The following is a 5,453-nucleotide window of genomic DNA, read 5'->3' as shown; positions in this document are numbered from 1 at the left end:
GAGAGCTGTCTCTAACGTTTGAAAGAAAGTGTTGCCTCAGTGGTTATTAACACCCCCAGTGTCAACACCATGCCCTGCTGGCACACCTGGCACCTGCTGCTAATGGCAGGAGCATCTTTAACCAGGCCACTGTAGGGGCTGGATGGTCTGATCTGCACCACCTCATGTGCCACCAGCAACAAAGGGAAGAGTGCAGGTGGCTCTTCCTTTGTGCCTGCAGTAGGGTTCCTTTGAGGATGAACTGATTGTCTTTCACAGGGCTGGCAGCTGAGCCTTTCACCAGCACTAAAACTGCCATAATTTTCAGGTCAACCCAAGTCTGAAAAGAGGAAGAGCAAAGCAGAAGTCCAGGGATGTCACTCATTCCCTCACAGGAGGTTATCCTTTGGGTTAGCCTTAGTCTGATCCACTGGCCACAGAAATGGCAAGTGCAAGTATTTCAGTACACATCTCTGGTTATTATCCCGAAGTACAAGCTGTGGAGAGCACTGAAGGTTAAAGAGCCCTTGGCAAATGTTCTTTAACACTGCAGTAAAATACTGTACATTTTGGAAGAAGACATGAAGTTCTAAGCCAACAGCTAAAGATCAACAGCATTTGCTGAGGAAGCCCCTGTAGTTATGGAAAACTTCACGAGTTCAAGCCACTGTGTCCAGCTCTCTGTGGAGAGTCAGGCCCACTGGGCTTGGTCTCAGCTCAGCTTTGGGCATCCTGGGCAATGCTGGTTTGCCCTGCAGCTCTTGTAAGGACCCTGTTTCCCCCACAAACACCAACTTCTGCCCCATTAATGGGCTGGGTTGCAGATGAAGGTCACAAGGGGTCCAAGGATTTCAGAAGCACTCTTGGATTCCCTATGTAAGGTGCAAATAGTAATTCCAGTAAGACAAATACATGTTCTTCATACACCTCACAACCTTTACTCAACCAAATCTCAATACTCAGCCCTCTAAGGACAAAAGTTTTTAACCAACCTGTAACTAATTTGAATGAATATATCTGTAACTCAGAGCATTCTTCTCTGTGTTTTGCTCCCACAGACACAATGTTCCTGTAAATTAATTATCCCCACTTCACTGAAGGGGAATGCTCTGTTCCATGAGTTTCGTTTGAGTACAAGCACAGAACTGCAAACCCACACCACTCCTGTTCTCAGCACAGGGATGTACAGCTTGAGCCTGCTGTCTGTGCACAAAAAAGTTCAGAGGGACTTCTTGGCACTTGCAGTCTATAGGAGTGTGGTGCTAATTAATGTAGCAAAAGAAAGGCAAACTGAATGTTTCACTGAAAGGAGCAGAAAGCCCTGCTCAGAGAACCTGGCTGCACTTAAACCTGGGTACTGATTATCTAATGCTGTTCACACAGCTTGAACACTTCAGCTTCAAAACAGGTCTCCCCTAATATGAGAGAACAACTGAAGGAGAAGGTGGTGTGATGCTAACAATGTATGTGACTTACTGGATCAGTTTAGGGAAAATTTGGAATTCCTCATTAATCACTTAATGTAAACAAGGAAAATGAGTTTTTAACGATTAGGTGGTTCCTAAAACACATGTGGCTTATTTGGCATGAAGCATCCCAGTTTAATTTTGTAGAAGAAATGGCCTACCAGTCTGCACCAAAACAGAAACAAGTGCCAAAACAGTGAGAGATTCTAGGGAAACAGGTGAACCATTGTGGTTCTTGGAGATTCATGTGTTACCAGGGGCAGCTTTGGTTGAAGAAATGGGACATACTGAGGAATTTGTGAGCAGCCTGGAGCCAGGACTTTTCACAGAAGCCCAGGAGCAGCCTGATTTACAGGGACAACATTTGCCACCTTCCTATGTGGCCAAAAGTGTGGACAGGTTGCAAAGCGAACTGCTGGAAAAGGTGAAACCTCTGAGCAAGCTGAATGGTAAATAATCTTAAAAAATAGGACAATATGCATATTTTTAAGACATAGGATCTTAAACTGCTCCAGCACAATTGATCTATTGCCTGGAGTATCAGAAATGGGTTGGAATGTAATAGCAAGAAGTCATGCACTTAAAGATTAATTAGAATAACTGTGAGTGAGCTCAGAGGTTCATCAAATGTGAGATTACAAGAGGAGGAATCCAGGTATGTTATTGGTTGTAGGATAACTATGATGCCACTGTAATGTGGTCTTAAAAATGCTAATGTATTCTGGGATGCATTGAGTGAGGTATTTTCAGGAGACGGCGAGATATTAATATCGTGGTACAAGGCAGTTGTTAAGACCTTGTTTAGAACACTGCACACAGGGTAGAGGTATAAAAGGACACTGGAGGAGTGGAAAACCTATTTGGAGAGAAGATTAAAAGCAAAGCAGAAAGACTGAGAATGGATGATCTAATTGCTATTTATAGGGACATTTTAGGTAAGTATCAGAGAAGCAAAGTTATTTAATTCAAAGGGCAAAATGGTAGAGACCTAATGGATATAAATTGGTAGTGAATACATTTACACTGGAAATTAGAAAGTTTCTAGTTTCAGAAAAGTGGAAGATAGAAAAGCCTTGAAGATAAAAGTAAGGCACCTTGGCTGTCTGATGGCAGCTTAGTTACCCAGTTCATCCTCCAAACTGGATAATAAAATGGTATTGGGCTTCTCACAAATTGCCATTCCTGCAAAGAGGATATAAGGAGATTTAATCCCCGTGTGATGAAATGTGTATTTGCAGTGTGTTAGCCCCATGTTTCAGGAGTTTGCTAACATGCCAGAAGGTCCAGCAAGATTCCACTTCCTTTCTATGCCTTTTTCACCTCCAAATCACCAGAGATGACAAAGTTAACGTGTCATGGAGCTGGCCAGGCGAAGGTTCTGTAAACAGCTGTCCTTCTGTGACTGAGGATTAACAGGACATAGAAGATCTTTTAGATGTTTCACGGATCAGACCGGTGGGTCACGTTTCTTTCTCTACGCAGTTGTGTGTACCAAGGACTCATTTCCAGGATCGCCGAGCAGTCTGAAAGGGCGGTGCTTCTTGCTCTTGTCAGCCTGTGAAGTTTGTGGAACCTGACTTTTGAGGTTTTCTTCCTGTTACACACAGTTTGGGGCTTTTGCAGAACAAGTCCTCAGTTTCTTAGCGGCTGTGCTTAGGGGAGGGGGTGGCTGCCGTGCCTGGCGGTGGCCGTGGGGATGTTCCGGGGGACTCACGGAGCCCGGCCGGGCTGGCCCGCGGCTGCCTGGAGCGGCGCTCGGTTATGCAGGCGGTGTCTGCTGGGACTCAATTAAGCGGCGCGGCAGCGGTTTCGTTTGAATAGTTAATTGCGCGGTGCCGGGCCGGGAGCGCTCGGCGGGGCCCTGCGGATCGGCATGGCGAGACCCCCCTCTAGCGGAGGGCCCGGGCCTCGCCCGCCCCTCGGCGGGAACGGCAGCGGGAGCGGGCGGGCCGGCGCTCCGGGAAACGGAACCACGGGCAAGAAGCGCTCCAGCCCCGCGGGGGCCGTCCTTGGGCAGCGAGCGGCCGCTACGAGCCCCGGGGCGGCTCCCGCCGGGCGCGGGCCCCGCTGTCCGGGGCGGCGGGCGCGCTGCGCTCCCTCCCGAGCGCCACGGGGAACGTCGTCGCTTTTTTACTTCAAGCCAGTGGGAAACGGAGGTTTCTTATCCTCGTGGAGAGCAGCATCTCTCCTGCGAGAGGAGCTGCGCGGCCGGCTCCGTGCTGCCTGGCATCGCAGCGCATCGCTCAGGAGTAATGGGAGCCCGGCGCGTCTCGGCGGTGCCGCGGCGCGCAGAGCGGTGTGAGCGATCTGCCCGCTGGATGCGTAATGAGCAACTTCATGGTTCCATTCGTTCTTCCTGCCCGCTGTTCCGGCACTGCCGCTCTGTTTATTTGTTGGCACTTCTTTGCTCCAGAGACAAACCATACAGCTCACTCCATCCGCCTGCTCTTCGCCTCGAACAGTCATTTCGGGTCGGTAGCAACTGGTGTCCAGCACCACGCGAGGGCACGTACGCACGGATAGGCGCCGGTGCCCGCGGGCTGGGCGAGCCGGCCGAGATCCCGCGGCCCGGAGCGCGTCCCTCGCGGCGGCGAGCGGACCGGAGCGGCCGCAGCGCTCTCGCCGCCGTCTCCGGCCGCCGCCGCCGGCGGGCGGGTGCGGCCGCCGCCGCCGGCGGGCGGATGCGCTCCCAGGGGCGCAAAGGCTTTTCGCGCTCTGCTCCCGCTGACCGGCGGGCTCGTTGGCGGCCACCGCCTCGGTGTGGACCGGCTGCGCGGGTCGGGGCGGGGGGCTCTCCCTTTCCGCCCCTCCGTCCGCGCCGCACGGGCAGGAGCGCGGTGTTGCACAACCCGCTTCCTTTTTCTTTCGCTTCGCTGCGCCGCGGGCAGCGGCGGCGAGTGCGCGGGGCGCCGGTCTCCGCCCTGGGTGGGGGGAACGACACGGCCGGTGCCGCCCGCCCGCTCCCCGCCAACTGCGGCGCTGGCGCGGCCCCGCCGGCTGCGCGGCCCCGCGGGGTGGGGGTGGGGGGGCACCGCCGGTCTCCGCGCCCCGACCGACGGGGCCGGTTCTCTCCGAGGGGAAGGGGACTAAATCCTCGCCGGGGCGGGGGAGATGGAGTCGGGACCGCGCATCCCGGGGCAGGCACCGACAGCCCGCTCACCCGTCGGGCCGTGTCCCTTCCCGGGGCGCCCGGGCAGGGCGTGGACGCCCGCCCCGCCCCGGTAGAGTCGCGGCGGCGGCGCGTCCCGTTACCGGCGGTCGAGCCCGCGCTACCCCCGGCGCGGCGGGAGCAGGTGTCCGGGGGCAGCGCGGAGCCGGAGCGCCCGAAAAGCCGTGAGGGGAGGGGAGGGCGGAGGGGCGGGAGGGGGGAGGCAGGCGGGCGGGCGGCGGGCGCATGCGCTCTGGCGGGCCGTGCCATATTGGAATGAGGCAGTGAGCGGAGCGCCGGGGAGCCCGAGCCCCGGCAGCGGCGCAGGGCTGGAAAAACTCCCCGCAGGTGAGGCGGGCGGCGGCGGCGCCCGCGCGCGGGCGGAGCGGCCCCGGGCGCAGCTGTTGGGGGCGTTTTGCCGGCGGGGCGCGGGGCCCGGAGGGTTTTTCCGGGCTCACGAAGTTTGGATGCGGGAAAAAGGCGGCGAGGCAGGAGGAGGAGGAGGAGGGAAGAGGCAGGCGGAGCGCGGCGGGGAGGCGGCAGCGGCAGCGCGGGGGGGACGCGCCTTCGGCCGCGCCGAGGAGCGATGCGCGGGGCTGGCCGGGCGCCGCGCCGCCCCGGCGGGGCCGGTCCCTGCCCGCGCCCGCGGGGGGCCGAGCCCACCGAGCGCCTCTCGCTCGCCCCCCTCCCCCTCAAAATGGCGGTGGAAGGGGACCTTTAAACCCCGCGCCGCTCCGCTCCGCACCCCCGCCGGGCGCGGCCGCGCTCCGCTCGGCGCGCCGCGCGTCCCGCCCGGGGCAGCGGCTGGCGTCGGTCCCCGTCAAGTGGCCCGTCAGCGAGCGGCTCTCGCCTCCCGGTCG

The 5,453-nt window shown here is 57.6% G+C and overlaps 1 protein-coding gene across 2 annotated transcripts in view; it reads left to right on the top strand.

The window, feature by feature from the left end:
* The first annotated feature begins 3,813 nt into the window (after nt 1-3,813).
* Nucleotides 3,814-5,453, top strand: part of SFMBT1 (Scm like with four mbt domains 1) — a 72,493-nt gene continuing 70,853 nt past the window's right edge. Inside the window, exon 1 of one of the 2 annotated variants that reach the window (XM_041426035.1) lies at nt 3,814-3,916. The gene's annotated coding sequence lies outside the window, so the exon portion shown is untranslated. Of the gene's footprint in view, nt 3,917-4,873; nt 4,942-5,453 lie in introns of those variants that run through there. The other variant, XM_041426038.1, reaches the window with a different exon arrangement.

Source organism: Onychostruthus taczanowskii, unplaced genomic scaffold, assembly GCF_017590055.1.
Source record: "Onychostruthus taczanowskii isolate IOZ18803 unplaced genomic scaffold, ASM1759005v1 scaffold9, whole genome shotgun sequence".
Classification (NCBI taxonomy): domain Eukaryota; kingdom Metazoa; phylum Chordata; class Aves; order Passeriformes; family Passeridae; genus Onychostruthus; species Onychostruthus taczanowskii.
The sequence above is the reverse complement of the archived record's forward strand: the minus strand, read 5'-3'. Positions and strand labels throughout refer to the sequence as shown.